The 21,922-nt window shown below is 44.2% G+C and overlaps 1 non-coding gene across 1 annotated transcript; it reads left to right on the forward strand.

Annotated features, from left to right (window-relative positions):
• The first annotated feature begins 2,043 nt into the window (after window positions 1-2,043).
• Window positions 2,044-2,116, forward strand: Trnaa-cgc (transfer RNA alanine (anticodon CGC)). Its single transcript has one exon. It is a non-coding gene; the product is annotated as a tRNA-Ala (tRNA).
• Window positions 2,117-21,922: the final 19,806 nt, after the last annotated feature.

Raw genomic sequence — 21,922 nt, forward strand, 5'->3', positions numbered from 1 at the left:
ACTCATTTTCATAAATTAAGGATAACTGCAGAATGAGGTGCCACACAACGTGGCGCTACACAAAATAGGCGCTAATAGCACAGGCACATAGGGTCCACACACGACACAGATGTGTGAGACCACGGTGTTGGCGGTAAGCTTAGAATACCGTCCCGAGACACATATCCTACACAACGCACACGTACACAGGCTGCACAACGGGTTGGCATACTCTGGAGCAGCTGCTGGGGCACAGCCTCCCATTCTTGCACCAGTGCCTGTCGGAGCTCCTGATGTGTCGTAGGGGTTTGAAGACGTGCAGCGGTACGTCGACCGAGAGCATCCCAGACCTGCTCGATGGGGTTTAGGTCTGGAGAACAGGCTGGCAACTCCATTCGCCTGATATCTTCTGTTTTAAGGTACTCCTTCACGATGGCAGCTCGGTGCGGCTGTGCGTTATCATCCATCAGGAGGAAGGTGGGACACACTGCACCCCTGAAAAGGCAGACAAACTGGTGCGAAATGATGTCCCGATACACCTGACCTGTTACAGTTCCTCTGTCAAAGACATGCAGGGGAGTACGAGCACCGGTCATAATCCTAACCAACACCATCAAATCACGACCTTCATACAGGTCCCTTTCAGGGACATTAAGGGGTTGACATCGGGTTCCTGGTTCACACCAGATGAAAACCCGGCGAGAATCACTGCTCGTACTATGCCTGGACTCGTCCGTGAACATAACCTGGAACCACTGTTCCAATGACCATGCGCTGTGTTCTTGACATCAGGCTTTAAGGGCTCTCCTGTGAGTCGAATGCACCTTGCAGGTCTCGGGGCGAATAAACCATGTCTGTTCAGTCGTTTGTAGACTGTGTGTCTGGAGACAACTGTTCCAGCGGCTGCGGTAAGGTCCCGAGCGAGGCTATCTGCAGTGATGGTGAGATATCGGTCTTCTTGTGGTGTTGTACACTGTGGACGTCCCGTACTGTGGCGCATGGACACGTTTCATGTCTGCTGGAATCGTTGCCTTAATCTTGAGACCACACGTTGTGGCACATGGATGGCCCGTGCTACGACCTGCTGTGTTTGAACAGCTTCCCGTTATCCCGGTATTCTACCCCTCATAACGTCATCAATATGTATTCTTTGAACTGTTTTCAACACAGTCACCATTAGCACGTCTGAAAACGTCTGCATACTTACTCGCTGCACCCTACGCTGACATGCACCAACTCACCTCTGCGTTTGTGGTCTGCTTCCAGCGCCACCGTGCGACGACCGCAGGTCAAATGCACCGCTTGGTCATACCACGAGGTGATTTAAACCCGCAAAACTGCCCACCAGAGCGTTTTATCATCATGTAGCAGCATTATCCTTAATTTATGAGTATGAGTGTGTCTGCCTTCAAGCACGAAACAGTTGAAGCAGCGGGAAAAGGCAGTGTGCGTATCAGCGAACAATTAAGGCCGGTTGTGGTGGAGTTCTCCTTTGAAACATGGTGTTGCGTGACAGCTTTTCTCCAAAACTGTCACACAACATATTTCATAATATTATATACTCATCGTAATGGTCAGTGTGGTTCACTGCGTCATAACTGCAGACAGTATTCTGTACTAGCAGTGACTACTCAGCTAACTGATTCTTCTCTTTCCCTCTTTTTCCTGTCGTGAGGGCCTTGTTGCTTTTCTACAGAGTTGACAGTTTCCAACCTGGCTTGACCGACTTATGTTTACTTAAAAGGGCCAGGAGAGGCCATAAAAGTGTTCAGAGGTGAAGGTCGATCCCTCGTCCTTTTATTGAATGTTCATTTGATTACCCCAGTGGGAAATTCATGTGTTGGTCCTTTACGGTAACAAACCTGATTGTTACAGAGACCACTTGTTTCTCTTATAAGTACATGATATCTTCTATCATTAATCTATCCATAAGTGGTGTGGTACTCATGTTTTCATACTTGACTGGGTCACCCCTATTAACTATCATTCAGTAATGCTTCTCCATCTGTGCGTCATAACCATTTCCGTAAAATTCCGGACTTAGGACTAAGGGCATGAAGACCGAGCGAGGTGGCGCAGTGGTTAGCACACTGGACTCGCATTCGGGAGGACGACGGTTCAATCCCGTCTCCTGCCATCCTGATTTAGGTTTTCCGTGATTTTCCTAAATCGATTCAGGCAAATGCCGGGATGGTTCCTTTGAAAGGGTACGGCCGATTTCCTTCCCCATCCTTCCCTCACCCGAGCTTGCGCTCCGTCTCTAATGACCTCGTTTTCGACGGGATGTTAAACACTAATCTCCTCCTCCTCCTAAGAGCATGAAAAAGCACATCCAGTACAATCCTGTTGAAGAATTTAGGATTCATAGGCATAAAAAAAATAATCTGTCAACGAGATGCTGTCCGAGCTGATAGCGTGAAAATAATAGACTGGAATTTGGCAGCTGAGTGTTTAGAGACCGTATACACTGAAGAGCCAAAGAAACTGATACACCTGCCTAATATCGAGTAGGTCCCCCGGGAGCACGGATAAGTGCCGCATCACAACGTGGCATGGACTCCACTAATGTATGAAGTAGTGCTCGAGGGAACTGACACGATGAATCCTGCACGCCTGTCCATAAACCGCAAGAGTACGACGGGGTGGAGGTCTCTTCTGAACAGCACTTTGCAAGGCATTCCAGGTATGGTCAGTATGTCGTATTGTCCTGCTGGAATTGGTCAAGTCCGTCGGAATGCGCAATGGACATGAACGGATGCAGGTGATCAAAAAGGGTGCTTACGTAAGTGTGACCTGTCAGAACCGTATCTAGACGTATCAGGTGTCCCATACCACTCCAACTGCACGCGCGCTTCACACCATTACACAGCCTCCACCAGCTTGAACAGTCGGCTGCTGACATGCAGGGTTAGTGGATTCATGAGGTTGTCTCCATACCCGCACATGTCCACCTGCTCGACACAATTTGAAACGAGACTCGTCCGACCAGGTGACTTGTTTCCAGACATCAACAATCCAATGTCGGTACTGACTGGCCCAGGCGAGGCGTAAGGCTTTATGTCGTGTCGTCATCAAAGGTACATGAGTGGGGAGGCCGATGTCGATGGCGTTTCGTTGAATGGTTCACACGCTGACACTTGTTGATCGCCCAGAATTGAAATCTGCAACAATTTGCGGAAGTGTTGCACTTCTGTTACGTTAAACGATTCTCTTCAGTCGTCGTTGGTCCCGTTCTTGCAGGATCTTTTTCACGCAGCAGCGATGTCGGAGATTTGATGTTTTACGGGATTCATGATATTCACGGCACACTTGTGAAACGGTCGTACTAGAAAAACTCCACTTCATCGCTGCCTCGGAGATGCTGTGTCCCATCGCTCGTGCGCCGTCTATAGCAACACACTGAAACTCAGTTAAATCTTGATAACGTGCCATTGTAGCAGCAGTAATCGATCTAACAACTGCGCCAGACATTTGTTGTCTTATATAGGTGTACCCGACCGCGACGCCGTTTTCTGACTGATTACATACATCTGCATTTGAATACACATGCCTATAACAGTTTTTTGTCACTTTAGTGTATAAATAAAGGCAAATGCGGAGAATATCGTACACAATGTTTGATGGGAGATCAATTGCCAAAGCTGGTACAGACGGCCGAAAGTTTATTTCTTCTGTAGTAGACAGTTCGTAATCATTAAATTCAGTATCTAATTTTAAATACAGAACTCTCCATGGGGATCATGCATTGAGGGTAAAGTTTATCTGACAACATTTGGCTTCTAATGCTCAAGGAAATCTGCTCCACTAAAACGGCATTTTTGTACGTCTAAAGCATGGCTCTTGCACAAGTTCTGATGGTTCTGTGTTTAGGAGTATCTAATTTGGAGGGATAAACCATAGCTGCATTGTGATACAGTAGATAAATGCCTCTAAGCACTATGGGACTTAACAAAAAAATGGCTCTGAGCACTATGGGACTTAACTTCTGTGGCCATCAGTCCCCTAGAACTTAGAACTACTTAAACCTAACTAAGCTAAGGACATTACACACATCCATGCCCGAGGCAGGATTCGACCTGCGATCGTAACAGCAGCGTGGTTCCGGAAATACAGTAGACAGCTTTAAGCTAGACGCGATCAAATAATCCTTCAGTATATTGTGAGTAAGTTCACCTGACGCACTACCCACCGCAGAGGGGTGAGTGAGCGAATTACTTATGAACCTTATTCACACTTCGTAACATTGGTTCTAACGTGAGGCGCCCAGCTTAAACAAGAGTCAAATATCATCCCTAGGCGTCGAGCATGAGGTACTTTCCACACTCGGGATGACCATCAATGAGAATAGCGTTCGATTTGTATAAAGGGACGATTATCGATTTCTCAGTAGAAACGTCCAGCCATTCATCGACGTGTGCTATGACAGTGGGTAATGCCATTTTGACAGGAACATACGATTCGGCAGTGGAATAAACAAATACTTCGTCCGCATAAGCAGTATTTGAGTTGGGGAGTGATCGTGTATTCTCATCATGAGTGTACAGAGTATATAAGAGTGAATGTAAAACTGCACCTTATGGCAAGTTCTGGGATACAAGAATAGGTCCGAGCAAGCTGCCTTTGAAATTGATGTGGTTTGTCCTTAGAGTGACCAAGGTATTAAATACGACAAACCGTCCTTGAAGAAATGCCGAACTCCGTCAGCTTGGAATATGTACGTGATTACAAGCTTCGTTAACGTCAAGAACAGCCGCGATGACCGTTTGTTTCGTTTGAATGGCAAAGGTAATATCCACAGTAAGCGAATACAAATTGTCCAGAATCCCTTTACCTGTTCTGAATCCATACTGACTCCGAAGCATCAAATATCTATTTCGAAGTCGCCATTCCATACTCTTTTTTACCATTCACTAGAGTGTTTTTGCGACACATGACAACAACACGATCTGTTGGTAGATACAGGTCAGGTATGGATCTTCCCCACTTCCCCACTTCTAAGTATGACTTGCGTCGTCTATAATACCATGAGGTCTTGTTACATCCAACTCATATTAAAAACCTGCAAGATCAAATGATTCGCTTCCGTGGGCAGATTCTCAAGCACAGAGTAATCCAGAATAATTGTCATTCGATGGTTGCAAAAATTCACTGAGTTCTTGTTGAAAGAAAGAACGGAGTGGGATATGATGTCGGTCGTCGCAACAGGAGTCGGATGATTTAGGAAATTAACTATTGGAGGAAAGACAATACTGATAAAGTTCTCTAACCAAGCAGTGGTAGTAAGAAGAGTGGAAGGCAATGGGCTGTTTCTAAAAGCCTTTGTTTGATGTCCAATGCTTGTTACATTGGTTGGTTTATGGAGCGCAGAGCAAAATTTACTCCAATTGTTCTTTCCATTTTTTGTTTTGTTTTTCATCAGGTTATTACAAAACTTTGGTGTAGCTAAAAGCACTGGTGTATGAGGAGCGTTCCGAATCACAGGCACTGCTGCCTGAGATAGAGGATGTTGCTGACAACGCTCAGCTACAACGACAGACGACCGTCACACTATGAAGTTTCATTCTGCAAAGTGGCACACCGAGTGTGCAATAGGGTGGTCTCTCTGCGCTGCGACCAGTACGTTGTGTTCCGCTGAGACCTGCACATCAGCGGCACCGTTTGCAATAATGCCAGGAGGGAAGGGACAGAACCAAAGAGGATCGGGATGCCAGCTCTTCTCTGACATGAGGAGCTTAAGTCTGAGTAGTGATTCTGGACGTATCATCGCACGACGGGGATTACGTAATGCACGCAAGAACATTGTCGAACATAACCGTTTCGGTGGTCTACATGTTACTGTGTAGCGAGGCATAATATCTCATTGTTCCATGGGTGTACCGACCAAATCTCCGAACACGCTATTGAGACACTACACATTGTGATACAGTACCCCTTCCCAACGTGCGTCTTTTCAGGAGCGCACTGTACTTCTTCCCAACGTGCGTCTTTTCAGGGGCGCATTCGACCCTAACTTCATTTTTATCGACGACAGTGCGTGAAAGCATCGAATAGCGCAGGTGCAGGAGCTCTTGGAATGAGGGGATGTTCGGCGAATGGGCTGGCCTGCCCGTTCACTTGACGTTCAAATGGTTCAAATGGCTCTGAGCACTATGGGACTCAACATCTGAGGTCATCAGACCTCTAGACAGAACTACTTAAATCTAAGGACATCACACACATCCTTGCCCGAAGCAGGGTGGATATTCTGTATCTTTCCGGCATTGTGCCGATCGTTTCGGTACTCACAAGGGGAAGGCCTGAGACACGGCCAACCGATTCAGCTCAAATTTGGCAGGTCGCTTGTGTACAACCTAAAACGAAGGACTCTAAGATATTTTGGGTCAATACCCCCGCGTTTTTGAGAAAATCACCCCTAAAAGTTATGACGAGCAACCGACTCAAAATTGGTGGGATCGATAGATAATTGTAAATAGAGCATTTTTCATGATCAGGTATGGGGTCCGAAAGCGCAAACTTCTCCACAAATCGAGGTAAGACACTTTTACAACTGTCTCTTCTGTACTCACGTGGTACACGCTTTTCGCCGACAGCACCGATATTCGCCGGCACGGTAGCTCAGCGTGTTCGGTCAGAGGGTCAACTGCCCTCCCTTATAAAAAAAAACTGAGTCAACGGCTCAACACTGAACTTGAACTGGTGTCATGGGAGATCCGCACCGAACAAATGAATCGAACAAAACGAGAACAATAAAAAAATAGCGCAACGGCCAAGGTAATTGTCTGGGATTCGGAGAGCCCGGGTTTGAATCTCGAAGAAACCTAGCGGATGTTCTTCTTTTCGTTTGTATTTCCAGACTGAAGTGCCTAGAACCTCTCGGTCACAAGGGGCCGGCTCACCAGGCGTTGCTCTGGGCTACTAAACCTACGTAAAATTTACGACTGCAGTGGGGCATAAAGCAGGACATTTTGTAGCTTACTTAATTTGGTATACAACATAGCATTGTAGATCCACTAATTGTAATTAACGAACGCCTAACCTGTAAATTGTGACTTGCTTTGATCTAAATGTGCAGTAATAAACTTTATGATAGTTTAGTGGCATTCCCCCCACCCGACCCCCGCTTTTAGCGGTTTAAGGTTAAATCCCAGTGAGCACGTGTACGATATGTTGGGGAGGCCTATTTCAGCTCGACCACATACTTGCACCAGTGAGCATCCAGCATTTGTCAACCGCGATGCTGAAGGAATGGAACACCCTACCACAAAAGTCCTCGCCAACCTTATATCCAGCTCGGAAGTATGTTTTAGAGGATGTGTTGTCACCCGTGGCTATCATACATCCTATCGACAACCACTTCCCACCTTTTATAATGTCCGGTTGAACGTCATAACTCGCGGAGATTTATGTGCAATCATTTTCTTTGAATGAAAGTGTCATTTCTGTTCGTCTCATTGCGTTTTCTGTAAGTTTTATCGAGCAGTGTCGCTAGGCAGTGACGCATTATGCATAAGTTACTTTCGTCCTTAAATTGCTTCTAGCAATATCGATACTGCGATTTTAAGGCTACAGTCCGATGGACAATTGTCAATTTACACTGCCGGCCATTAAAATTGCTACACCACGAAGGTGACGTGCTACAGATGCAAAATTTAACCGACAGGAAGAAGATACTGTGATAGACCATTCACACAAGATTGGCGCCGGTGGCGACACCTACAACGTGCTGACATGATGAAAGTTTCCAATCGATTTCTCATACACAAACAGCAGCTGACCGACGTTGCCTGGTGAAACATTGTTGTGATGCCTCGTGTATGGAGGAGAAATGCATACCTCACGTTTCCGACTTTGATACAGGTCCGATTGTAGCCTATCGCGATTGCGGTTTATCATATCGCGACACTGCTGCTGGCGTTGGGCGTTGCTGTTACCAGAATATGGAATCGGTAGGTTCAGGAGGGTAATAAGGAACGTCGTGCTGGATACCAACGGCCTCGTATCACTAGCAGTCGAGATGACAGGCATCTTATCCGCATGGCAGTAACGGATCGTGCAGCCACGTCTCGATTCCTGAGTCAACAGATGGGGACGTTTGCATGACAACAACCATCTGCACCAACAGTTCGACGAAGTTTGCAGCAGCATGAACTATCAGCTTGGAGACCATGGCTGCGGTTACCCTTGACGCTCCATCATAGGCAGGAGCGCCTGCGATGGTGTACTCAACGACGAACCTGGGTGCACGAATGGCAAAACGTCATTTCTTCGGATGAATCCAGGTACTGTTTACCGCATCGTGATGGTCGCAGATGGTCGCATCCGTGTTTGGCGACATCGCAGTGAACGCACATTGGAAAGAGTGTATTCGTCATCGCCTTACTGGCGAATCATCCGGCGTGATGGTAGGGGGTGACATTGGTTACACGTCTCCGTCACCTCTTGTTCGCATTGACGGCACTTTGAACAATGGACGGTACATTTCAGATGTGTTACGACCCGTGGCTCTACCCATCCAAGATCTGTTTGAAAATGGCTCTGAGCACTATGGGACTTAACATCTGAGGTCATCAGTCCCCTAGATCTTAGAACTACTTAAACCTAAACAACCTAAGGACATCACACACATCCATGCCCGAGGCAGGATTCGAACCTGAGACCGTAGCGGTTGTGGTTGTTCTGGGTATTGATTTCTCAGGATCTATGCACCTAAATTGCGTGAAATTGTAATCACATGTCAGTTCTAGAATAATATAATTGTCCAATGAATACCCGTTTATCATTTGCGTTTCTTCTTGGTGTACCAATTTTAATGGCCAGTAGTGTATCTAACGTTTTTCTTCTCCGTAACTGATTCTGTTATGCAGCTTTCCCTATCCTATGGGAATCTTTTTGATTCTTCGTAACCACTACATCCTGCATCCTCTATAACCTGTTCTGCATGTACTAATCGTTTTCTGGCCCTTGCATTTCTCTACTTTACTCCACATTCAAGCGCCAAGTTAACCACTCCTCGATGCTGTAATATATGTCCCACTAACATGTACATTCTTCTACTAAGAGTCTCCCATAGATTCCTTTCGTAATCAAGTATTTTTATAATTTCTTCACTTCGTACCTCATATCCCCACTGAATTGGTAACGTTCTCGAATAGCGCTAACTTTCTTTCTTGGTCTCCTGGTTTTCATTTCACTCCCATTCTAGGCAGTGCTCCCGACTCACGTTTTCTGGAACTTCTCCTCCTTTCTCTTTCACTCAAGAAAGCTTTCATCGCGTGTACCAGTCTAATTTTTATGTCTTCCATTCTATGTAATCTTATTTCCAGGCAGAATAATACTTTCATTAATTCCACTACTGTGTTGTTGAAAGTTTGAACGCGGCCGCAGTGGCCGAACCGTTCTAGGCGCTTCAGTCTGGAACCGCATGACCGCTACGGTCGCAGGTTCGAATCCTGCCTGGGGCATGGATTTGTGTGATGTCCTTAGGTTAGTTAGGTTTAAATAGTTTTAAGTTCTAGGGGACTGATGACCTCAGATGTTAAGTTCCATAGTGCTCAGAGCCATTTGAACCATTTGAAAGTTTGGATGTTAAGCACGTCACGTTACTAGTGCTATTGTATCGACACAAGGTGAGGCATTCGCCTTTGCCACGGAAACCCTTCTTGGATAATTCGGCGTTTGATGCAAGAAAACATTTCCACATGATTTCACATCTTCGTGAGTTCCGTACACACCCAACACAACCAATGAGCGGCCGTGCTTTGTCTAGCGTTATATAAGCTTTAAAACAAAGACATTTCCATGGAAATCGTTCAGCGTAACTGCCGGCGAGTATTTTCAAGGCGTTACGAAAATAACTGTACGTGATCGAGATTTTCCATTTCGCAGAAAGAGGAATATGATGAGAACTCTGTAGTACTAGTAGTGTAAGGCTCTTGCTGCAATGGAATTACATGACTTGCAATAAATTAAATCTACTTAAATCGAAACCCTTAGCTGCCGACAGGCGTTGTTGATATACATCAATGGGGACAACTGAAAATGTGTGCCCCGACCGGGAGTCGAACCTGGGAACTCCTGCTTACAGGCAGACGCTCTATCCATCTTTTTGTCTATTTTTAATTTAGTTCGTTGTTGATCGTTGTATTTGGTCGTTGCGGACATCACATGACATCCGTTGAAGTTCTTCTGTTGATCCTTCCACTCAGTTTTTTTTTATTACAGAGGCCAACCAGCTCTCTGACCGAACACACTGAGCTACCGTGCCAGCGTCCATCTGAGCCATCTGAGCCACCGAGGGCACAGAGGATAGCGCGACTGCAGGGACTCATCCCTCACCCGCCTCCCGCAAGACCCACATTCCCAACTGTCCACAACCTACATTTGTAGTACTTCTAACACTTGTAATACCTAATTATGATAATTTTATATCAGCCTAGGGGTCGGAACCGGTCGACGTTAACCACGTTTTTAGACAGTTGCATCTGCCATTTAATCAAACTGTACCAAGAGTTTCGGATGTCCTCTATCGAAGATGAGGTTCATGCTGAACAAATTGACCATCTAAGTTTGTATCATCGGCAAACAAAACGACCTCAGAATACTTAGTACTTTTTATTTTAAAGCCGTTTCTGCTACTGTCGTGCTCACATCAAAACTTGGAACTTCCAAAACAAAATTCAGTGCCACCATCAGAAAACTATGCCTACTTGGGGTGTCAGGTTCTAAGTTTCGATCTAATCATTGACACTAGCATAATGGCGTAATAAATAACATTATGTGACTTAGACGGGTTTATTCACAAATATTTACATTGACCAGACACTTATACCGGAAATTCTGTTTCTGTTGGGTACACCTGAGATGACGTGTGGGTAGCAGGAAGTGAAACGATCGCTATTGATGTCTGTTGCTAACTGGGAATCTCCTGCTGCTCCTCTAGAGCAGAATTAGTGGAGGCAAAACGTGAATACAATAAATATCAGGCCAGCCATTGTGGCCGTGCGGTTCTAGGCGCTTCAGTCTGGAACCGCGCGACCGCTACGGTCGCAGGTTTCTAATCCCGCCTCGGGCATGGATGTGTGTGATGTCCTTAGGTTAGTTAGGTTTAAGTAGTTCTACGTTCTAGGGGACTGATGACCACAGATGTTAAGTCCCATACTGCTCAGAGCCATTAGAACCATTTTTGAATAAATATCATTTATTGAATAATATGTATCACAATATAAATACTCAGCTTCTGCTTTGGGATAAGGTGTGACACTGATGAACAACCTAACAAAATAGATGTTATCTCGCTATCTGCTTCAAATTCAAAAATAGAAGTTCCCTCTCTCAATAGATGGATACTTTCATTACCAGTTGGAATAACGTCTGACACTCGGCGTACATTGACCGACGAATGGAACTGCTGAACTGCGGCACTAGCTGCTGACGAATGTTGGGGAATAATCGCTGAGCGATGACAGTGATAAGTGGAATTGGCACTGGAGAGAACTGCTAGTAACTGGAACTGATAAGAACTGGCCGACGGTCGGCGTGCAGTCGCGTAAATCGTGCGCTCAGCGTATGAACGTCATCATGGTTCAAATGGCTCTGAGCACTATGGGACTTAACATCTGAGGTCATCAGTCCCCTAGAACTTAGAACTAATTAAACCTAACCAACCTAAGGACATCACACACATCCATGCCAGAGGCAGGATTCGAACCTGCGACCGTGGCGGTCGCGCGGTTCCAGACTGTAGTGCCTAGAACCGCTCGGCCACTCCGGCCGGAGAATGTCATCATGCGAAGTATTGGACGGACGCTTGAAATCGTTGCAGGCTACAGCGCTCTCTACAGAGGCAGACTTATTGGCGCATGCATGGCCCATTCGAATTTACTGTAGCAGAAGCAGATAGCAGTTCTAGTGAGAGCGCCATCTGCAGGTGACTGCCCATATTACGTGTGAGGTGGCATGCTGTTACTGTCCACAACAAACTCCAAGCGCTGCAAAACATTTGCTACCGATGGATCACAGAAGCTCCGTGGCGGATAAGAAACGTCGACATCCGCATCGCACTCCACGAGACCACTATACAAGATAAGGTCCATGACAAGACTCTACGAGATTTTGACAAAATCGATGCCCTTAGGTACGAAGTTCGAAAATTATAATCGGTAGGGACGGTAAACCCTGCAAGATGGCACAAGTATAGAGTACCGAAGTCAATAACGTTTCAGCCCCCCCCCCCCCCCCCAATAGACGAGCTGTCACAACACGAGGAAGCAGTCACCCATAACAGCCTAGACACACCTCACCCTCCACAGGAGATAGACATCACAAAACACAGCAGGCTTAAGTACCCATTGAGTGACCAAGCATAACTGAATGTGTAACAAATAAAGTGTTTTCCTTTTATCCTTACATCCCACCCTAGACGAATAAGTCATCGAGGGTGAGCTCTTCAGCGCACACTACACATTTTAAAAGTTACTGTCTACTGTGTAGTGACCTTTCTAGGTAGCGCTGTGTACCGCATCTGAAGAAGTCACAGCAGTTTTCCTTTATTAATAAAAAAGATAGTGTTAAGGTAATATTTCTATATGCGATGTCAAATAATTAATTACAATAGATATGATTACAACTCTTACAGAAAGTCCTTTAGTTTGCAGATAAACCGATACAAATCGCTTATTAAGTGATTTGTTACTGGTCCATTCATCAGACATGAGCATCTTTAGAAATAGGTTGTCCAGATGGTGCTGAGTGTAACGTGATACTTTCACGTTGCCACAATGGAAAGAGTATCTGAAGATGCTCGTCTCTGTAACTAATAAAAAATTAATTAATACGTGATCTGTGGCCGTTTGTCTCTGCATTAATTCCTAACAATCTCTGTATCCCCTACAGCGGACGCCTGCGTTTGCTAACAGTGTATTTTATTAACGGCCACTGGTTCTGAGGGATAGCCCTCATCTTCAGGAAAAGCTATAAAATTGGAGCCTTGTAGAGCATACTTTGATATGTTGTCCACACTAAATGCCAGAACAGGGGGGTGGGGTGAGTGCTTTATTTCTATCTTCTGAAAATATTGTAACTATTTTTTATATTTTAAAATTGTGTTTTTGTTTTTAATGAATTATTCCACCAAATGCCAGAAATGTTTTAAGTTTTTAGACTAAACTTAATCCAAAAATTTATGCCTTTGCAGTAAACGTCACATTTCCTAATGAATGTCACAAGCAATATTAAAGTTCCCGGCAGATTCTGGAAACAAGCAATATTTTCACGTTCAGGAACTTGCTTATACATCAGTATGTTTTTTAAAGGTATTCTTTGAGTTACAGTGAATAAGAACTAACGATATTTACACTTAATTTTTTGTGTTGATTATAGTATAGATGGCACTTGGGAGTACCTCGGTACTGCTTAGAGTTTTCTAAACGATATTTTCAGCTTCTGGACTCTTCTCACACATCAGTTCCTCATTAAAACATTGGTATTGATTTCAGGTAGCAAGAATTAAATAAGATTTGTTTTAGATTTTCTAGGGTCGGCATAAGTTATACCCCCCCCCCTCTCCCCAAGGTAATGCGGGCTATGAAAAACGTTGGGTATTGCAAGGATTAACAGACAAGTCATGAATATACATCACGAAATAAAGTGGTGCTAGAATGAGTCAGTGAGGAACAACTGTCACAATTCCTAGGTTACTGGATAGGAAGTCTCTTTGAGATGGATGACGACCTCGTTTTACCGCATCACCCGCCTGCTGGCATCAGCGGTTCCTGACGACCTACATACTGTCGAAGAGAAGTTTCTACTTGAGTGCGAGAAGGAGGTGGGAGAAGAGAAGAGAAGAGGGGGGACCAAATTCCCGCCAAAGCCACGCCGCGAACTTGGCTATTGCATCGTCCCTCAAGTGGAGCGTCGTTGGTTGCACGTGTCGCAACTCCAGCGGCTTATTGAGCAGGGGAGTGTTTACGGCGTCCCAGACCCAGTCAGCACCCTTCTGCAGCGTGTTGCCTCCGATGAACTGCAACAGAACTTGCAGCAAACAAGTAACTCTGTGTGTATGGTAACTAAAAGCCACCTTCGTATATAACTTGTCTTTGCGTCCACAGACATTAACATCTCGAAGGACAGAAAGTGCTAAATTTTAATTGTTCTGAGTATACAGTATACTACGAAGAATATAGTAGAAATAATTTTGTTTTTTTTTGTCATCAGTCTACTGACTGGTTTGATGCGGCCCGCCACGAATTCCTTTCCTGTGCTAACCTCTTCATCTCAGAGTAGCACTTGCAACCTACGTCCTCAATTATTTGCTTGACGTATTCCAATCTCTGTCTTCCTATACAGTTTTTGCCCTCTACAGCTCCCTCTAGTACCATGGAAGTCATTCCCTCATGTCTTAGCAGATGTCCTATCACCCTGTCCCTTCTCCTTATCAGTGTTTTCCACATATTCCTTTCCTCTCCGATTCTGCGTAGAACCTCCTCATTCCTTACCTTATCAGTCCACCTAATTTTCTACATTCGTCTATAGCACCACATCTCAAATGCTTCGATTCTCTTCTGTTCCGGTTTTCCCACAGTCCATGTTTCACTATCATACAATGCTCCAGACGTACATCCTCAGAAATTTCTTCCTCAAATTAAGGCCGGTATTTGATATTAGTAGACTTCTCTTGGCCAGAAATGCCTTTTTTGACATAGCGAGTCTGCTTTTGATGTCCTCCTTGCTCCGTCCGTCATTGGTTATTTTACTGCCTAGGTAGCAGAATTCCTTAACTTCATTGACTTTGTGACCATCAATCCTGATGTTAAGTTTCTCGCTGTTCTCATTTCTACTACTTCTCATTACCTTCGTCTTTCTCCGATTTACTCTCAAACCATACTGTGTACTCATTAGACTGTTTATTCCGTTCAGCAGATTATTTAATTCTTCTTCACTTTCACTCAGGACAGCAATGTCATCAGCGAATCGTATCATTGATATCCTTTCACCTTGTATTTTAATTCCACTCCTGAAAATGTCTTTTATTTCCATCATTGTTTCCTCGATGTACAGATTGAAGAGTAGGGGCGAAAGGCTACAGCCTTGTCTTACACCCTTCTTAATGTGAGCACTTCGTTCTTGATCGTCCACTCTTATTATTCCCTCTTGGTTGTTGTACATATTGTATATGACCCGTCTCTCCCTATAGCTTACCCCTACTTTTTTCAGAATCTCGAACAGCTTGCATCATTTTATATTGTCCAACGCTTTTTCCAGGTCGACAAATTCTATGAACGTGTCTTGATTTTTCTTTAGCCTTGCTTCCATTATTAGCCGTAACGTCAGAATTACCTCTCTCGTGCCTTTACTTTTCCTAAAGTCAAACTGACCGTCATCTAGCGCATTATTTATTTTTTATCCATTTTTCTGTATATTATTCTTGTAAGCAGCTTCGATACATGAGCTGTTAAGCTGATTGTGCGATAATTCTCGCACTTGTCAGCTCTTGCCGTCTTCGGAATTGTGTGGATGATGCTTTTCCGAAAGTCAGATGGTATGTCGCCAGACTCATATATTCTACACACCAACGTGAATTGTCGTTTTGTACCACTTCCCCTAATGATTTTAGAAATTCTGATGGAATGTTATCTATCCCTTCTGCCTTATTTGACCGTAAGTCCTCCAAAGCTCTTTAAATTCCGATTCTAATACTGGATCCCCAATCTCTTCTAAATCGACTCCTGTTTCTTCTTCTATCACATCAGACAAATCTTCACCCTCATAGAGGCTTTCAATGTATTCTTTCCACCTATCTGCTCTTTCCTCTGCATTACCCTTTCAATATCCTCATACACTTTCTCTATCTGTTCATCTTCAGCTTGCGACGTCGGCATGTATACCTGAATTATCGTTGTCGGTGTTCGTCTGCTGTCGATTCTGATTAGAACAACCCGGTCACTGAACTGTTCACAGTAACACACCCTCTGCCCTATCTTCCTATTCATAACGAATTCTACACCTGTTATACCATTTTCTGCTGCTGTTAATATTACCCGATACTGATCTGACCAGAAATCCTTATCTTCCTTCCACTTCACTTCCCTGACCCCTACTATATCTAGATTGAGCCTTTCCATTTCCCTTTTCAGATTTTCTAATTTCCCTACCACGTTCAAGCTTCTGACATTCCACGCCCCGACTCGTAGGACATAACGTTGATTATTCAATCATTTTCTCATGGTAACCATGGTCCCCTCCTGGACATCCGAATGGGGGACTATTCCGGAATCTTTTGCCAACGGAGGGATCATCATGACACTTCTTCAACTACAGGCCACATGTCCTGTGGATACACGTTACGTGTCTTTAATGTAGTGGTTACCATTGTCTTCTGCATCCTCATGTCGTTGATCATTGCCTTTAGGGGCAATTTCCCACCCCTAGGACAAGAGAGTGCCATGAACCTCTATCCGCTCCTCCGCCCTCTTTGACAAGGCCGTTGACAGAATAAGGCTGACTTCTTATGCCGGAAGTCTTCGGCCGCCAATGCTGATTATTTATCAGTGGCGGAGATCGAACCCGGGACCGAAGACGTTTTGATTATGAATCAAAGACGCTACCCCTAGACCACGGATAGAAATAATATGTGATTAAATTTGTAAGTGTTTTGGGAATGGACCCGGTGGAAAGTTTATTTCAAAGGCTCTGAGCACTATGGGACTTAACATCTGAGGTCATCAGTCCTCTAGAACTAAGAACTACTTAAACCTAACGAACCTAAGGACAACACACACATCCATGCCCGAGGCAGGATTCGAACCTGCGACCGTAGCGGTAGCGCGGTTCCCGACTGAAGCGCCTAGAACCGCTCGGCCACACCGGCCGTCGGGAAGTTTATATTTACATACCTGCTACACCTCACGGGAACAATGAATCCAGCGTGGCTGCGTGTTCAGTCTAAATATGCTTGGGGAGTAGATACGGTACTTCATTCCATGCTTCTTAAACTCCATGCCATATCTAATCTATTGTAGTGGCTGGTGAGTGTTGGCGAGCCATTAACTCCGCATCTCATTAATATGAACTTTTCCAGTAGGGAATATCTGAACAACGTTCCGGCCTCGTCAACACTCAAACATCTGTTCTGTCGAGACAGGTCAGAACGGCAATGACAAAGGAATAAAGTGTTGGGGTGTGTAAAATTTCTGAAGGCTGTGAGACGATAAGTTAGCACTGCACGCCATTTAAGATATTGAAGATGCGATTAGTGGTCAGAGACTTCGATTAAAAATGCGCTTTGGTGATGCATATTCACGGATTACGTGTTTTCCAAGGGTATAAAACTGTTTCTAGTTGAATGTAACATAAAATAATTAAAAGATAATGCACAGAAATGAAAAACAGTGTGCAACTTGATATTTCATTTAACGAAATATGGAAGCGAATAAGGGGAGCCAGCCAACGTTAAAACACTGTTCGACGTCTGGTATGAACAACTATATTCTGAGACGATTAAAGGAAAATCGCAGGCTCCACTGTTTACATTGTACTTCAGAAGTGTTATTCCAATTAATGGATGATTAACAGTCCACAAAATATCATTTAGACGAGCGTACGCGTAACCGACACGACGCGGGTGATTGTTGGTGATGCGGAAGCCGAATGATCGAACGAAAGTTCTTACGCTCGTCACACATACAGATACCTTGTCACAAGTAATGATATAACACTGTTCGTAAAGTTAATTTTTCAGTTCTCAGTTCTCACTTGTACGAGCGTGCGCGTAACCGTCGAGGCGCGGTTGATTGTTGATAATGCGGAAACGCGATGATCGAACGCACGTCCTCACGCTCGCTAAAAGACATTGGCACTTAACTGTACCCTTTTATGGTAACTAATTTTTACTGATTCACATTGGCTCGTTCTGGGAGACCGCGCACGTCGCAGATGATCGATGCTGAGCGACACGCAACTAGAGGAAACACAAATACGTTATCGACGGCACTGCTCATTTTTTCATTACTTCTGCACACACTTTCCTCTGACTCACTTCCATATTTCATCACTTTACTGTAACAGCACTTGTAGCAACACTTCAACCTGAACACTAAAAAGCCTCTCATATGTACAGCTACACACTACACAACATAATAGTACCGTGTCCCACGCTCGACTCCCTACAGACGCGGCTGCCCGCAAAGATACTCCACAACTGAGCCAGCGATATGACAATACGCTTACACAGGGTCATTTTCGTGTATTTATCTGAATAAAGATTTTGTTTCGCTTTTAAGATCTTCTGCTTACTATCTACAAAAAAGAATCTTGATCCCAACAATCTGTTGATAACTACTTTGTTGATTACTAGTGTCTAGTGCTAGAAAGCAGCCTTCAGATCTGCAAAAACGACAATAAACTGCAAATTGTCTTTACGTTGACGTGAATTTAACAGTCTCTAAGAAAGTTCGAGTGAGCGCGGAAGAATAATGCCTCCGAATTTTTTTATGTGAAAATTTATAAAGCTTTTCTAAAAAAAATCTTACGTTATTAACATTCTTCATCTTTATTCTTCGTGCCTGCATACTTATTTTTCAACATAGTCACCTTAGTGACCAGTACAATCTCACAACGAGAGACCAGTTTGTTGATAAAGTCTTTGCAGAAAGTTTGGCTGTGTTGGCGGAGCTACAACCTCACCTCTGCCTGCACTGGTTCTTCACTATCAAAGCGAAGTCTTCGAAGACGTTCCTTATGTTCTGAAAACAGATAAAGAACGGATGGGTCCAAATCGGGACTCTGTGACTGTGAAACCAAAGCGTCGAACCGTTGAAGATGTCGCAGTGTGTGTTCCAGCGTTATCATGCTGAAGGAGATGGTGTTCTATGTGTGGAAGAACTCTTAGATTTTAATCTTGATTACAGCACACGGTTTCTCGCCCATCGACATAGCTACGTTACACACCGCGACGTTACACATTACAATTCGAAGCCGCGTAGCGGCAGAGGCCTGCAAATAAGCAGACAGCAAGAATGAAGATGTAAAATGTTAATAAAGTTTGTTTCATTTAAAAAGATTTTAGAGTTTTCACATCTAACTTTCAGGAGCACTATTTCTCATCATGACCTCGTAATCCATACTGTACTATCTTGTCTTAATGATTGTAAACGTAGGCTTCCGCGGCCGATGTCACAGTCCATAAAATTCTTCTGGGGTGTGTTTCTAACACCCTGAATAAGGCGCCTTGCAACAGTCGCCGAAACGTCGGAATTTTACAGATGACAATGCGGCCTCAAACCCAGAAGAATTTAATAGATTGTCTTAATGATATTTGTTGTTACTCTCTCCATTTTTGTAAGTAATTCCATTTGTATTTTTTCTTTAACATTTTTATTCGTTCAGATAGCCATTTGAAAGTGACCCAGGTGGATGACATCGGTCGTGGTGTTGCAAAATACAGTTGCAGCAGCTGCTGAAATTTTTTGCAATAAATTGCCAACGTTGCGAATACCATGAACAACAATGTTGTGCACGCTGCACAAAATAAATGATATCTTGTTTTATTTTGTACAGTATGTTGAGCCGTTGCGTCGGTGTCTGTCCAGTCCACAGTCGCGAAAAGCTCTCACTGAAATTTTACGTCAACAAATTCCATAGCCATTTCTTCTTCATCGGTGACGGAGATAGCCATCTCTCCATATGGTGACCTCTTTCCTGCCTAATGGAGGGACCTTGTACTGTCTACTGGAAGTGATAAATTATGGTCGACCTGCCAACGTCACGCCATTTTCAGACCTTCCAATGTTACGCCGTATCAGGTGAAGCGTTGCTGCTGTTACCTCGGAGTGTTGCGTATGCAGGCGTCCGTTTCAAAAAATCGCTCTAAGATAGTTCCACACTGACTGGCCACTCTCGAATTTCAGAGCGACTCTTACTGCCCTGCTGGCGACTCACAACAAAATTCTTCCTCATGTTCAGAAGATAACGAACAGATGCTCCGTCGTTGTACTGCAATACACTGTGCAGATTGTGCAGTGCTCAAGGGGATCAGTGATACTTATTACATCGACTGTTCGCCAATACTGGGCTACGGTTTATACAACTCTAAGGAAATTTCGAGTACTCTAGCTTCATTTCGCGATTCATTTTTTCTCCATATTTCCGAAGAATACAAACGTCCGAAAACGACAGTTACCCACCACTGAAATCACACATACGGCAAGTGACATGATTCAAGACATATCGGAATATGTGTGTGAGCGTGGAAGTTGAACTAGAGAATGCGCTTAAATAGTGTTGCTATATGATGGCAACGATCGAAGGAAACCTTAAGTTCTGTAGGATAGGACAAGAGAAGCAGAGATAGACCAACAATGTGAATGATGGTATTAGTGGTTTTATATTTACGCTGGAGAAATGGGGGAGCAATACAGACAATGGACTCGTAAGTATGCAGAATTAATGCGCTTGATAGGGAAATAGACGAAACACTGGAAAAAAACATGTCTTTAAAAATAACAGTAGGAGCGGTTATACTGATAGTTGTGTTGTTATTCAGTAATCGCTTGTCTTTTGTAACATACCTGCTGCAGTGTTTAAGAATACAGGTACGGTATCACATTTACTACAACAGAAACTGAAAATTAAGCCGTACATATCATAAAAATGTATGTTTATATGGGTGTATGTTCCACATCTCCTCGTAAACCATTCAAGCAGTTTCAACCAAACGCGCCACATACATACTTCACTATCAGGAAAGAGTCGCTATTGTTACCATAGTTCGGGAGATGTCATAAACAATTAGATGTGTAAAAAAACTACCGCATCGTGCATGACGATTAAATTAATTATTTCTACGCTACTAGCTGTATTTGCAATAAACTTCGCTGACATCATCCAATATGCCGCTAAATTCAGCTACAAAATATGGTACTACACATACTTCAGCGGATATGACCATACAAAAACTAAGATGCACGAAAAACTGTCGCAAAATGACAACGTTTAAATTTATTACTTCTTTGCTACTAACTCTATCGGCAATACATTTACCAGACAATTTCGACATATGTCGCTGAATGTACCTACAAAATTACATCATTGTACGGCGTATAGTGCAAGAGATATGACGTCATAAACACTGAGATGCGTGAAAAAATGCAGCGTCATGCATGAAGTTTTAATACACTACTGGCCATTAAAATTGCTATACCACGAAGATGTGCTACAGATTCGAAATTTAACCGATAGCAACAAGATGCTGTGATATGCAAATGATTAACTTTTTAGAGCATTCATACAAGGTTGGCGCCAATGGCGACACCTACAACGTTCTGACATGAGGAACGTTTCCAACCGATTTCTCATACGCAAACAGCAGTTGACCGGCGTTGCTGGTGAAACTTTGTTGTGATGCCACGTGTAAGGAGGAGAAATGCGTAGCATCACGTTATCGACTATGTTAAACGTCGGATTGTAGCCTATCGCGATTGCGGTTTATCGTATCGCGACATTGCTGCTCGCGTTGGTCGAGACCCAATGACTGTTAGCAGAATATGGAATCGATGGCTTCATGAGGAATTCCAACGGCCTCGTATCACTAGCAGTCGAGATGACAGGCATCTTTTCCTCATGGCTGTAACGGATCGTGCAGCCACGTCTCGATCCCTGAGCCAACAGATGGGGACGTTTGCAAGACAACAACCATCTGCACGAATAGTTCGACGACGTTTGTAGCAGCATGGACTATAAGCTCGGAGACAATGGCTGCGGTTACCCTTGATGCTGCATCACAGACATGAGCGCCTGCGATGGTGTGCTCGACGACGAACCTGCGTGCACGAATGGCAAAACGCCACTTTTTCTGATGAATCCAGGTACCGTTTACAGCGCCATAATGGTCGCATCCGTGTTTGGCGGCATCGTGGTGAACGCACATTGGAAGCGTGTATTCGTCATCGCC

The sequence above is a fragment of the Schistocerca gregaria genome, chromosome 8 (assembly GCF_023897955.1).
Source record: "Schistocerca gregaria isolate iqSchGreg1 chromosome 8, iqSchGreg1.2, whole genome shotgun sequence".
Taxonomy (NCBI): domain Eukaryota; kingdom Metazoa; phylum Arthropoda; class Insecta; order Orthoptera; family Acrididae; genus Schistocerca; species Schistocerca gregaria.